The 15,036-nt window shown below is 45.2% G+C and overlaps 1 long non-coding RNA gene across 2 annotated transcripts in view; it reads right to left on the bottom strand.

Annotated features, from left to right (window-relative positions):
- The window catches only part of LOC309536508, a 118,086-nt gene that overhangs the window by 72,180 nt on the left and 30,870 nt on the right, over positions 1-15,036 (bottom strand). The window lies entirely within an intron of this gene.

The following is a 15,036-nucleotide window of genomic DNA, read 5'->3' as shown; positions in this document are numbered from 1 at the left end:
TACAATTTTCAGGATAATGGGCACAAGATGCAGGTTACAATAAGCCCTCATATTGAGTGGTCCCATCATTGACTGCACGCTTCAGGTATTGGAATAGCTGAGGATGATTAGTGATCTGTTCCTATCATTAAAGGGGACATTGGAAAAGTGACTAACTCAGGCTACTTTTCACTTGTGAGGGCAGCAGTTTTGTGATTTTGGTGGAAAACTGTTCAGTGCATAAACATGCATGGACATCTCAATGTTTTAACAGAAAGATTATGGTACTTTATCTGATGCACAATTTAATCTCTCAGCAGATATTCAGTTATTATTTAAAAATAAATAAACTTGTGGCCTTGACTCTTAACTTAGTGGAAGGGAGGAAAACTTAGTTTTTCCCTTTAAAAGTGGCACTTTTTGGCTTCAAAATTATTCTAATACTATGTAGTTCTTGGTAAACATGTTGTTGATATGCTTCCTTTGGTAAAATGGTAAATGTATTGAAGTATGTTTGCTATGAAACAAATTTAGTTTTTTAAAGGGATAGTGTAATTGGGATTACCAATCTACTTGAGGCTAAATATTTAAAACTTAATGGACCCTGATACTTTTAATATGCATTATTCAAAATTATTTCTGGAAACATTGTGTAGGCAATTTAATATTACCCAGCAGAACCCTTAGCTTAGAGCTTACCTATGCTACAAATCTGAATCATTTTATACCAGAAGAATATAAAGACTTTCCTCAAAGAAACATTAGTTTGATGAGAGTGCTGGGAGATTTGTAGACTCTCACTGAGAGGGAATGATGATTAAACCAGTTTAGACCTATATGCTTTGAGCTATTGCACTCAGACCAGTCTTCTGCAGCTCAAACCTTAAAATGCTTTCTGAATGCCAAACTGGTAGTGGCAGGTCTCTTATTATGTATTTCTTGATTATTTGTTCACTCATGAATTTGCAATGTAAATACATACTCTTCATGGTAGCTTCCTTCCCCCATGTTCTTGATAGTCTGATTCCAGGTGTGCTAGAGGTATTTAGAAAGCTTGCCTCTTGTCCAGCAATGGTGCTTATGGTAATTCAGTGTCAGCAAAATTACTGTAGCAATTTGTTGTGCTTGAGCATTAGCCAGATCATCTTAATTGTCAGGTGGTGTTTACTTCTTAAAATTGCATACTTGGATTTGATTTATTAGGTTGATGGAGTTTGGCTAAGGTAAGGAAAGACTGGTTGTAGTAAAAAAGATTTCTTCCTCCCTCTTGCAGGTTCTCAGGAACCTCATCTTTTGCACTTTGTAGTTTTTAGCCAACAGAGGAAGAGTTAAAAAGAATTGACTGACAGATTGCTTTATTGAGGTATTGTGAGAGGAAAGCACGTGGCTGAAGCATAACAGCTGTTTCGTGTAAGGTTCCAGAGAAGTTTACTATTGGAAGCAGACATTCAAACCTGTGAATGTGGCCATGAGCTGCTACCTCTCCTACCTGTAGAGTGACAGTTAATCTGCAGTGGTGTTAGACTAACTTCATCTTAATATAATGAGGTTGGTGTAGTATATGGTGGAGTAAAATTTTCCTTTTTAATAAAATAAAATCCCAACATTATGGTCTAGTCACACAAACAACAGGTATTTTGCATAGTTGTAGGGAGTAAGCAATAGCACAGTCGCTGGGCTCTAAAGAACTGATTTGCTAGCTGGGTCTGCTTGAGGTGGGGTTGGTCTTGTGGTTCTTAAGGAGGAGCTTCAAAAGCAGTTAGTAGCATGGGGGATCTCTTCAGATGTGAACAGCCCAAAATTTCACTGGCTGTGTACTATTCTATTGGGCACAGTGAAAGTGTTTCTTTGGGTCCCAGCCTCTCATATTCAACTTGCAGAAGTATAATTAAGGCCAGTTGTGTAAATTTGCTCGTATCTAATTTGACAGAGGAGAACTAAGTTGTAGACTTCAGAGCAGCACAACTAAAGTCTATGGGACTGTTCCCAGAGTCTTTAGAGAATAACTGTTCTACCATCGCCCAATTTTTTGAGCATGAGAATCATTAACTTGCCAAAAATGCTCACCTAAGGAAAGAAGAATGTTCCAGGATGTTTACTAACTGATTTCTAATTAATAATTACCATGAATTTTATTTTGCTAGCCTTCTCACTCCAGCTCCTCTTTTTTTTAATCTGACAAGGGGAAGAGTGGGGGAGAGCTCAAGGTTTCAGTGTCTACTAGAAATATAGAAATACCAACACAATTTTGTCTCTTAAATTCCGTGAAGGGAAGGTTAAGTGTGCTTTGTCAAAGCCATTTTGTAATAAGCTGCTATGTAGCCTTAATCTCGTAATGTACTGTGTGTGTGTGTATAGGTACATATACACATACATACAAAGTAAGCGGCCCACAGCAAAGAAGTACAAGTTTGTCAAAGCTATTGTAAATGTACAGGAAAGCGTACTGCTGCTTCCCCCACTCCTGGCCTATCACTGCTTTGTGTAGCCAAGGTAAACTGTCTTTAAGACTTGCAGAGGACATAATTTAAAACAGCAGTCACTGTGCACCATTTTAACCCAGGCAAGTTTCCAAGACAATATGTTTAATTTCCTGCCCTGCTTTTTTTGTGTTGAAAGGCCCATCTGGTTAGAAAATCCCATATTTGAATGCATGTGGGATTTACAAAAATATAGCTTAATCTTCTTGTTTCTTCACACTGCCCCTCTTCAGAATTGGAGCTGTTGACACAGGCATGCTCAAATGTAAAGAACCATGATAAGCGAGTTAGCCAGTTATCTCCTAGCTTACATGTGCTGTGAATATTTTAACCTTACCAACATTTGTAGAGAGGGGCCCATTAGGAGAAGGCAGGTCATTGGCCCAATAATAACATTGGGTAATAATCTGAGCAGCTCTCCATGTTACCTTTCCCTCCAGCACTTTCACATCATCCTTGCTGGCCAATTATTAAGAGGAAATGTCTTAAACAGTCTAGATTGCTGAAGCTGCATTCAGTGATTTTCATGCTACTAAGAATGCTGTGGTTCCTCAGAAGCCTATCAAGTTCCTCAGTGAGAAGACTGTCCGCTGTCTCAATGTCCAGCTGCACAGGAAGGTTAGGGCATTTTGGAACATAACCTTTCTTGGTGAGAGGTCTGATCAGTGCCCATATTTGAACATACTGTAGAATCTTCTGCAGTGCACAGGTTGCAGCAGATGCTCAAGGCAGGCAAAACCCTATGTGAAGCAGGTTCTCTGAGGAGCTGATATGTTTGAAAGTCAAGCAAATGTTGAGCAATTGCAGCCTGTACTGTAGGTAGCTTATTTTCCCCCATGTTATGTTACCAGTTGGTGCTGGTAGTCTTCCATGTTTTGCCAAGACTGGTGGAACAAACACTCATAATCTGGTTTCCAAGTCTCTTGCTCTTTCTCCTTGCCTCATTGAATTAACCTTTGCACTGCAGGTAGATTTTGCAAGCACAGGTCTTCCATTGAAATGAATGGATAGTGCCCCCGCTGCTGTGCTTGCTGGCGTAGCCGCCAAAGTCCTTTTCCAGCAGAGGGTGCAGCAGTCAGCTGCCTCTTCCAGTTAGAGGTATTGCTTACTACAGATACAGTGGTGCCCCGCAAGACGAAATTAATTCGTTCCGCAATTTTTGTCATCTAGCGAATTTTTCGTCTTGCGAAGCACGAAATCCCATAGGAATGCATTGAAAATCAATTAATGCGTTCCTATGGTCAAAAAAAGTCCAAACAAAGCCAAATTTGGTACAACAACAGTTTATTAACTGCTCTTTAAAGTCACACATACTGTAAAGAGCAGTTCAAAAATTTAAGGGAAAATAAATTAACTTTATAAACAAAACATGTCTTTGTTTTTAGTCAAAGAAAAAAAGTCGCGAGACGTTTTCGTCTTACGAAGCAAGCCCATAGGGGAAATTCGTCTTGCGAGGCAAATCGCGAACAGAAAAAACTTTCGTCTAGCGAGTTTTTTGTATTGCGAGGCATTCGTCTTGCGGGGCACCACTGTACTACAGTATCTGTTGCTCAATTTGATGCTAACAGATTTGTCAAAAGTGATATGCAGGATTAGAAAGAAAGGGCAGGGGGTGCAGAATCCTTGCCCTTGGGAAGTGGAGGTTTTGCTGGGCTGAATGTACAATTTCAGTAGTGAGCAAATATTTTAATTTGGTATAAAGTTGAGAAAACCTTGTGTAAGTGATAATTGATCATATATGGATGTAATCAGCCCATATGTAAATATACACGTTTGTACATTGTATACATAGAAAGAAATGTCTGTGTACATGTGTATGTATTTATAAAAACATGTTTCTCTGCTAGATAGTAAATGCAAAAGTAGCTCTAATTTTATATCTATCTCTATATATATCTATATATTTAAAAAAACTCCCCCTCTATAAATATATTATATAAATGCTAGAAGTTAATTTGTAGTAAAATAGATCTGATTTCAGGAATATCTGCTGAGAGACCAAAAAGTTCACTTTTAAGTACCTTAATTAAAGAATAAAGTTTATTCCTCTTGTTTATTTTTTTATATAAAAAAAATTAAATGCACTTTAACTGGCAAAACAAACACAAAAAGCTGCGTGGTGCAGTTTCAAGCATACAGAGATGTTTTAAAAGTGCAGCACCCATTCAGAAATATTCCTTTCTCACCCATTAAGCAGAGCGCTGGAAAGTATTTACAGTCCCAGGGCAAAGAGCTGCCTCTTGGTCTTGCTGCCTGTTGGCTGAAGCTGAGATTCTGATTTCCCTTTTGGGGAGGGGGGCTGGCAGGACTGCTTTTAAAGAGCAATGCAGATGCAGCCAGACACTACAGGCTGCTGTCAAACAAAGGCAGGTCCTGGATTTACCACTAGCTGACTAGCAAAACAACAACAAACAGTCCAAACGACATAAAGAACTCCTCATGCTAGTTGAGCACTCCTTACCATAACAGGTTTTTGCAAATGGAGTTTTACAGTCTATATTTAAAAAAATGTATGTTTGTAACAAATAAAAGTATGCGGAAAAGTGAATGAACATGTACCTCTGTCTCTGGGTTTTTTATGTAGTGAGAAATCATGTATTTTTGTGATGCAATTGAAAATTAATCATTTATTACCCTGGAGCTATGTTAGATCTGTCATGAGTTGATGGGCCTGTGGCAAAGCGTTGCCTGTTTGAATGAGTGGAAAATATCCAAGTAGGGAAGTATACCAAACAAGAAGCAAGATTCTATAAATCCTGGTGGCTCTCAGGGACTGAAGATGAATTCCTGGAGTGGGGCAGGGAGGGCAAGGGAGAAGCTTGAACTCCTATATGGTTGCCATCTTTTGCCAACTGCTGTCTGTGAATGCTAGGCTGTTTTATTTGTATATCACTACACACATCCAGAGGCACCCTGGAGCAATTTTCAAGAACAAAATACAACATATACATATGTTCACTAAAATGATACAAATATTAAAATATTCATCCAAAGAAAGAAGGTGTTACTTTTTATTATCGTAATCTGGCCACTCCAAGAGAGAGTAGTGTGTTGTGTGTGTGATGACAGTTTCACAGCACTTTAGAGCCATAGAACGGAGGCTTGTGATTCTCTCCCTGAGCTTGGATTTAAACCCAAAAATCCACCCTTCTGGAGTACGTAGCCTCTTAACTGTTAGTTGGCTCCTACTGGAAGAAAGCCTACAACTGGGAGATCTGCACAAGCTTCTCACAATGTGCAAAAGTGGAGTTTCCAACTTGTTGGCTGAAACTAATTTTGTAAACCATCTATGATTATAGGCCAAAATGACTAGAAAAACCTTTTAAAACTCTTAAAATAACCATGGAGATAGGAGGTGCATTGTTCAAAATATGCCATGTGGAATGCTGCTTCTGAAAGAATCTGGCACCAATCTCCAGGAGAAATGTTATAAACTAGCTCAATCACAATTTGAAAGTTTGTACCCTGCCCATCTGACTGGATTGCCCCAGCCACTCTGGGCAGCTTCCAGCAAATTAAAACATCAGACACAGTAAAACATTAGACATAAAAAAAACTTCCCAATACAGGGTTGCCTTCAGATGTCTTCAAAAAGTCAGATAGTTTGTTTCCTTGACATCTGATGGGAGGGTGTTCCACAGGACAGGCTCCACTACCGAGGAGGCCCTCTGCCTGGTTCCCTGTAACCTTGCTTCTCGCAGTGAGGGAACCGCCAGAAGGCTCTCGGAGCTGGACCTCAGGCTAAATGGTGGTGGTGGAGACGCTCCTTCAGGTATACAGGGCCAAAGCCATTTTGGGCTTTAAAAGTCAGCACCAACACTGAATTGTGCTTAGAAACATACTGGGAGCCAATTTAGATCTTTTAGGACCAGTGTAAAAGACCCTGATGTTGGGAAAGATGGAGGGCACAAGGAGAAGGGGACGACAGAGGACAAGATGGTTGGACAGTGTTCTCGAAGCTACCAGCATGAGTTTGACCAAACTGCGGGAGGCAGTGGAATACAGGAGAGCCTGGCGTGCTCTGGTCCATGGGGTCATGAAGAGTCGGACACGAATAAACGACTAAACAACAGCAATATGGTTCCTATGGCAGCTCCCAGTCACCAGTCTAGCTACCGCATTCTGGTTTAGTTGTAGTTTCTGAGTCACCTTCAAAGGTAACCCCATGTAGCGTGCATTGCAGTAGTCTTAAGTGGGAGATAGCCAGGCATGTACCACTCTGGTGAGACATGGCACAAGCAGGGTTTCAGCTGGCGTACCAGATGGACATAGAATTGACCTGCACCTCCATGGATAGCTGTGAGTCCAAAATAATTCCCAGTCTGTGCACCTGGTCCTTCAGGAGCACAGTTACCCCTTTCAGGACCAGGAAATGCCCCACACCTCCCTGTCCCCTGTCACCCAGAAACAGTACTGTCTTGTCGAGGTTCAATCTCAATTTGTTGACTGCCATCCATCTCCCAATCGCCTCCAGATACCCACACAGGACGTTCACTGCCTTCACTGGTTCCGATTTAAATGAGGTAGAGCTGGGTATCATCTGCATACTGGTGAATGCTTAGCCCAGACCCCCTAATGATCTCTCCCAGCAGTTTCATATAAATGTTAAAAAGTATGCGGAAGAGGACAGAACCCTGAGGCACCCCACAAGTGAGAGCCCAGGAGGAAGGAGCAGAACCACTGTATAACAGTGCTCCCAGCTCCTCTAGACAGTCCAGAAGGAGGTCATGGTCGATGGTATCAAAGGCCGCTGAGAGATCCAGCCGAACTAGGAAACAGCTTTCACCTTTGTCCCTAGCCTGCCGGAGATAATCAACCGGTGTGGCCATGGCGGTTTCAATCCTGTGATGGGGCCTGAAAACTGACTGGAAGGGGTTCAAGTAGGCAGCACCCTTCAGGTGTGCCTGGAGCTGTTCCGCAACCACCCACTCAATCACCTTGCCCAGGAATGGAAGATTTGAGACAGGGCGATAACTGGCCTTAGTGTCCGGGTCCAAAGATGGTTTTTTAAAAAGTGATTTAATAACTGTTTCTTTAAGTGGGTCTGGGAAGACTCCCTCACGTTCACCACCCCACGGAGCCCATTGCCCAGCCTTGCCTGGCTTGCTTTTATGAGCCAGGATGGGCAAGAATCAAGGAGACAGGTGGTTGGTTTCACTTGCCCAAGCAGCCTGTCCACATCCTTGGAAGTAACAGGTTGAAACTGATCCCATGCAACTGGACAGAGTGCTGGCACTCTCCCACCCTGACCCTGCTAACACAGCAGGAGATCTTGGTGTCCTTACTGGACCCGGATCGTGAACGTGGTTCTGTTAAACTACGAACCACCTGAAAAAGTCTCCTGGAACTGTTTTTTGCAAGTGCAATGGAGGTGGTGAAGAACATCTTCACTGTTGCCATCACCACTTGGTAGGCTCGATATTGAGCTTCAACCCATGTTCAGTCCGATTTGAACTAAGTTTTCCACCACTCTAGCCGTCTCAGCAATTATTTCATCGCCCTCTGTCCTGGGGAATACCAGGGAACCATCTGAGCTCCTTGTAATCGGAGAGGGTGCTTTGGAGCCAAACAGGGGATAATCGTGGTTAACTCTGCATTCCAGGGGGCCACCAGGGTGTCAGCTAAAAGGCCATCAGCATGGGATAAGACATCTGCTACCACCCTCTGGAAACCATCTGGATCCATTAAGTGGCGGGGGCGGACCATCCAAATCGGTCCCACCTCCCTGCGGAGGGGAAGGGTTGCAGAGAAGTCTAGATGCACCAGGAAATGATCTGACAATGGTACTTTTTTTGTTATGCTGGAACTTAGTGTCAGATCACTCACATCCACAGTGGTGAACACCAGATCTAAGGCATGTCCATGGCTTATTCAGGGATAGCCCCATGGAGGCCATGTTTTCCATGAAGTCCCAAGAGGCCCCTTGTAAGCATGGATGTTAAAATCCCTTCAGGACAACCAAACTAGGTGTCTCCAGGAGAACATCCTCCATGACTTGAAGCAGTTCAGGCAGGGAATCCTTGGTGCAGCGGGGAGGTCGGTACACCAAAAGGAATCTGGTACTGCCCCTGTGGCCCAGCTTCCACAAAAAGCACTCAGAAAACATTGTCTTTCTAAACATCACTGTAACCCCCCTCCCCGCCCACATGACCTGGGTTGCTGTGTGTAAGAGAAGGCTGGCAGACAAGCAGTGGCAAGAACAGGCTCATCCGCCTCATCCAACCAAGTCTCCATTACACATGCCAGGTCAAGTCCTCCATCCACAATCAAGTCATGGATCTTGTGGACCATTGACTTGGCACAGTGCCACTTTAAGGCCAGGTGGGACACCCTTGTTAATACTGATATTGCTAACGCCATAGAATATTTCAGCAGGGCAGATGCTTTTTATTAAGTATTTTGATATTTTGTATTAAGTATTTTGTTATCTCTTGATAGTATATGTGATGTGCTGCTCACAGATCTGCCATGGTCGTGCAGTGCTATCTCCTTATACTTACATCCCATTGCAAGTGTATTCTGCAGGAAGGAACACAAAAATGCAAAGTGAAATTAGGCTTCTGGTGTATCTTGCTTTCTGCTATTTTTAAGAGCAGGCTTCTAGCTTGTATGGTGTCAAGTAGGTTATTTAAGTGGGGGGACAATGCTTGGTGCAACCACAGGTTCAAAGGGGTGGCTTTCAGCTGGCCTTCAACGGTCACTTGGCTTCCCAATACAGCAGTGCCAGAATAATTCATTAAAAATAGTATACTTGCAGAACAAAACATGCAAGATATTAAATGCAGTACAGGTCATACCTTGTGTTATGTTTGCTTCATGATACGTTTTTTCAGGTTGCATCCCGCGGCGACCCGGAAGTACCGGAAAGGGTTACTTCCGGGTTTTGCCACTCGCACATGCGCACACGCGCCAAATGACGTCACACACATGCGCAGAAGCAGCGAATCGTGACCTGTGTGTGCGCAGGCGCACCGCTCCGGAACGGATCCCGTTTGCAACTAGAGGTACCACTGTACTGCTCAACTCTGGCAGTTTGGGTCTTGGTGCAGAATCACCTTATAATATTTTTGTTCCATGTGGAAGACAGACAACTTGATTACCCATTCCTGACATTGTACTACTTTCCAATAAAGATTCCAAGTCTTGCAAGAATACCAAGTTGAGTGTGGAGCCTCTCTGCTTGTACATGTTTGTGCATTTCAACCCATGATAGTACAGTTCATTGATTTGCATAATCTTGACTGGAATTTGAAATGGGGTTTGGTATTTTGGGGTTTGTTTTCAGAGTCTGCAGTGACAATAGTAGCTGCAAGAGGCCAGTTTGCAGTGGTGCTGCCAGGACTGGACTTTGGAGCAGACGCTCAGGGCTGCACTTGGAATGAGCTGGTGGCCCACAAACAGCCGGGGCACCTTAGCCACATTTTGAAATAAGGGAAGTAAGATGCTTTGCAGTCTAAATAAGGGCTTCCCTTTAAGAACACGATATCGAGAATGTAAAATTGCTTTGCTCCACTGCTCCTGAGCAGCAGTTTGTTCTGACCAGTGTAGCATTACTGCTCTTGATATCCGCCTGCTCAGGTAGGGGGAGGTCTGGTTTGCCCAGGTGCCAAGAGGTGTATTGCAGAGGCAAAGGTTTTTCAGACAGTTTTGGTTTCCTGCTGCAAGAGGATCTTATTGATTTATTTACAAAACAGGAGTGGGGTGGGCTGTGCCGCTTCAGTACTTGTAAAAGAGGCTATTAGGGATGGTTTGAACAGGGTGTGCTGCACGTAGCTCCAGTGAGGGCTCCCCAGTGCCAACACTGCCTCCTCATCTGCCTGCAGAACCGCTTATGGCAGCCTTGCTCTTCTCCCTGCTTCTCTCTCTGCCCCATCTCATCCCCAGCTATCCCTAGCTTGCTTCCCCTAGTCAAAAGCTTTAGCTACATTCCCCACATTCTACTTGGGCTCTTTCTGACGACTTATCAGTCCAAGGGAGGCCTAAAACCCAAATATTTGCTTTATTTCAAATCAGTTTGTGGATTTTAGTACTACTTCATCTCTGCAGATCCACATTTATCAGTACCTCTCTTCCTTCCCCATGCCCTCACCATTCCCCTAGACTTTCTTTTTAAAATTATCTTTTTATGGTCACTTGCCTTCTATAGGAGGGGTGGGGAACATCTGTCTTGGGGGCTGAGTGCAACCTTCTAAGCCCCTTGCCAGACTTGATGTGCTTTTGCCTGCCTGAAACGGGCCTTTGAACTTTGACCACACCTTTTGCTTGCCGGATAGAGGATGGATGTGTTTGCATAGAAACTAGCCTGCTGTACAAAGGTAAAATTCACATGTGTAGCTCCTCCCACTTTTGCCTCTAGTCCTGCCCACCGCTGGCATGTGGCCCCCAAAAGGTTTCTCAGAAGTGATTGTGGCCCTTGGACTGAAAAATGCCTCTACACCTGCTCCTATAGCTCCTCCCCACCACTGGATAGCTCAGTCGATTAGAGCATGTGCTGATGATACCAGGGTTGCAGGTTCAATCCTCATATGGGGCAGCTGAATTGCAGGGGGTTGGACTAGATAATCCTCAGGGTCACTTCCAACTCTACCATTCTGTGACTCTATCTCCTTCTTTCCCAGCGGCCCTCCCTCTCCCACAGGAGCAATGTCTGCGATAGCTTCTAAGCTTCACCAATTGCAGCAAAAAAGCATTGCCACACTATCCCTTAGTTTCTACCTGCCTGCACCTTCCTTTTCTTCTTGCCTTGGCTCTTAGCAACTGGGGGGGGGGGGCAGAAAATCCATATTGCCCTTTTCACAAAAAAGTGACATTTCACAGAGCAAAGAGCTCCAGGTTAGGTATAGAAGCTACACAGTTCCTGCCACCTGCAGCCTAATCTGGTGCCTGTTTGTTCAGAAGTTAATGGTCAGGAGAAAAGGGGTGAGTGAAGATCTATATCAAGAACAAAGGAGGCGGGTAAAGATCTACATGGGGATCTGCCACCCCTGTGGATCCTGCCACCCGAGGCAGTTGCCTCACCTTGCCGGCCCTGCAAATGGCCACTGGATTTGGTGAAATTTACTAGTGCATACATGTCCATAGGGCTGTAGCTGTAGTTGACACCTGTCACCTGCCCCAAATCATGAGCAACTCCGCTGCTCCTGCCCCTACAGCATCCTGCGAAGCTCACTAGACACCCAGTTGGGCAGTAAGGACCAAAATCGCTTCTTCTCGACTGATGGGCCTTGCAGTCCAGAAGCGCTGCAGGGCACCAGGTTAGGGAAGCTTGGCCAGGGCTCTGAACAGGGGCCGACCCTGGGGGCTCAGATTTCAACGCTGCCCCGTGTGACGCCAACATTCACCCTCTCCCTGCTTCTCTCACTCCATCCTAAATAAGAGTCGTGCCCCCCCCCAAGCTCTCCCCTCAACCTGCCTCTGCTCTGAAGGAGCCACTTGCTGGAAGAGGGCAAAGCGAAGAGCAGCAGCATCTCACCCCGGCCCCCCAGCGCCGAAGGTGGGGCACTTTCCGCTGAACCTCTGCAAGGGGGAGGGGCCTCAGCGAGCGACGGCATCCTGTGCAGAAGCTGGGCGCCCGAAATCCGCCGATCCCATAGAACTGTGGCGCGAGAAGGGACTCCGAGGGCGATCCAGCCCAGCCCCTGCAATCCTGCCACAGCCGCCCCGGGGTGGAAGAGCGGCCAGGCTCGACGGGCTGGTGCTGGGGGGCCCCGAGGAGCCAGCGCCGAACAGGTGGGGAATGGCGGGCGGGCAAGACGCCGCAAGGGCCCCGCTGGCGCCCCGGGACGACCCTCCAGCCAAGGGAAGGGGAGCCCCGCGGGCCCGGAAAGGGAGAGGGAAGCCGCCGGCTGGAGCCGCGCGCGCAGGTTATATATAGAAGGGAGCCGGCGGCGCGCCCGCTGCACTGCGCGGCTACGTCGTCAGCCAAGGGAAGCTGCTCCAAGAAGCTTCCCCTGGCGGTGTCCCGGTTTATCCGGGCGATTGTGCTGCTCTCTGTCCAGATCTGATGCGAGATCGAGGATCCTTTGTTTGAAATGCTGGTGGGTTGTTGTGGGGTGGGGGTGGGGGAGCCCTACTCGCCATCAGACATAATCCTCAGGTCCCCTGCTTTCATTTTATTAAAAAATGAGTGCCTAATAAGGCCACATCCGCATCATGCATTTAAGGCACCACTTCAAACCCAAAAAAATCCTGGGAACGGCAGTCTGTGCTGAGAGTTGTCCCTTCCCAGGCAGGGCTACAATTCCCAGGATGCAATAGACAACCCACCCGCCTCCCTAGGGGACTCTGCAAACTGCCGTTGGCTGGACTTGCCTTCCCCACCATCACAGCCTTTTCCATATAACCTCAAAGAGTCTTATGGCAAATGAAGGCTTCAGCACATTTATGATACAGCAAAAGCCGGCAACGATGCTCACTTCTAGGCATGGCCAGGAACTGCCCAGGCGTGAGGTCAGAGGGAAGTGAAATGCAAGAAGGACAGTGGCCATCAACGTAAACTGGCACATGCACACATCCTAGAATTGGTAAGCTAGGTAACATACGTAGCGTTGTAAAAATACGTTATCTAAAGTCAAGTACAGGTGAAAAACTGAATTTCCTGATAAATTGTGATTCAGAGGTTTCCCTTGAAGGTGCTTTCTTTGGCCGCTCTAAGATCACTTGCCGCAGGGGCAAGAAGCCTTTCCCAGCCTGAGGGCAACATTCCCTTCTGGGCAGCCATCTAGACATAGCTGTCAACTTTTCCCTTTTCTTGCGAGGAATCCTATTTGGAATAAGGGAATTTCCCTTTAAAAAGGGGAAAACGTTGACAGCTATGCTTCTAGAGGTGGGGGCGGGGCAAGAGGCAAAAGTGGGCGGAGCAACTAACAGTTTCTACCTGTAGGTACCATAGGCTAGCTTCTAAGCACACTCACACAACCCTCTTCATGCGGACAGGCCAAAGGCATTATCAGACTTGAAAGGGCATGTTCCAGCCAGGCAAAAGCACGTGGGGAGCAGATCAGGGCAAGTGATGGGTGTGGCAGAGGGAGAGTTTTCAGAGCCAGAGGAAAAGGGCTGCAGGGCTGCCTTGGGGCCCATCGACTTGAAGTTCAATTCCCTGAGTTACAGTATACTCTGATATTCTGAAATGCTCCACTGTTTTCTAGATACTGTATCACAATTTCTAATTCAGATTCCTGCCCAGACAGCTTTAAAATATCATTCCTTCTAACAGCAAATTTAGCTGGTAAGTGCTGATCGGATTGTAGCCAAAATAGGGCATCAGAGAAACCGCAGGGGGTAGCATCATGCTCTGGAAAACCAAAGATTACATAAATACAAAAAATACAAAAAGAGGCAGGGAGGAGGGATATAGGGTAAAAACCTAAGAAGGCATCCCCCTTCCAATGGCCCACTGAGGACTGAACATATTCAGAGATCACAGAATGCTAAGTTTCATAGAATCATAGAATTGTAGAGTTGGAGGGGACTTATGGAATATGTAGAAATGGAGGAACTTCCTGGAAGAATAAGAAAACAACATAATAAACTTTTTATAAAAGAACAGAAATGGTTTATTGAATGTTGTTTAGTCATTTAGTCGTGTCCGCCTCTTCGTGACCCCCTGGACCAGAGCACACCAGGCACTCCTGTCTTCCACTGCCTCCCGCAGTTTGGTCAAATTCATGCTGGTATCTTTGAGAACACTGTCCAGCCATCTCGTCCTAAGTTGTCCCCTTCTTCTTGTGCCCTCCATCTTTCCCAACATCAGGGTCTTTTCCAGGGAGTCTTCTCTTCTCAGATTTATTGAATATTTACAGATAAATTGTAAACAGATAAAAACACTGGCAGGATTATTGTAATAACCTGCAGGTGTATAAGTGTATCTATTTAAAGAAGATAAATGAATGAGTAAGTTAATCTGGATATGCAGAAGATATTAAAAATAAATTTAAGGAACTGCAGAAATAGAAGGAAGGAAGTCAAGTTTTAAAATGTTAAAATTATTGCACAATCAGTGAAATGTATATGTATATCTGAAAAGTATAAATAAAATTTAGAAGAAGAAGAAGGCGGCCATCATATCTCCTCTCAGTCTTCTATTCCCCAGGCTTCTTCTTCAACCACTCCTCTTCAGGCTTGGCTTCCAGACCTTTGTTCCTCTTGGTCCTCCTCCTCTGCACATCTTCAAGCTTGTCAACATCCTTCTTAAATTGTGAGGGAGGATGAAAATGGGGGAAATGGGAACCGAATGGGATAGAAGAGGTCATGGCTGCAAAGCTGTAGCCCTGAACTGGTGATGCTATACTGCAACACTTTGTTGCAGCTCCCATGCAGTCAGGCTGTGCACACACCATACATTTAAAACACGTTGCTTTCACCCAAAGAATTCTGGTAACTGTGACATGTTAGGCATGCTGGGGATTGTAGCTCTGTGAGGGGTAAACAACAGTTACTAGGATTCTTTAGCTCAGAGCAGCCCATTGGAATGAATGGCCCTAAGTCGTGTCCATTAATTCCAATGTGTCAGAGTATGACTACGATTGGCCACATCCCACTGTGTTTATGCAGCCATCATGAACAGAATGCACAACAG

This window comes from Podarcis vaucheri (assembly GCF_965113315.1).
Source record: "Podarcis vaucheri genome assembly, chromosome: 7".
In the NCBI taxonomy this organism is placed as follows: Eukaryota; Metazoa; Chordata; class Lepidosauria; order Squamata; family Lacertidae; genus Podarcis; species Podarcis vaucheri.
The sequence above is the reverse complement of the archived record's forward strand: the minus strand, read 5'-3'. Positions and strand labels throughout refer to the sequence as shown.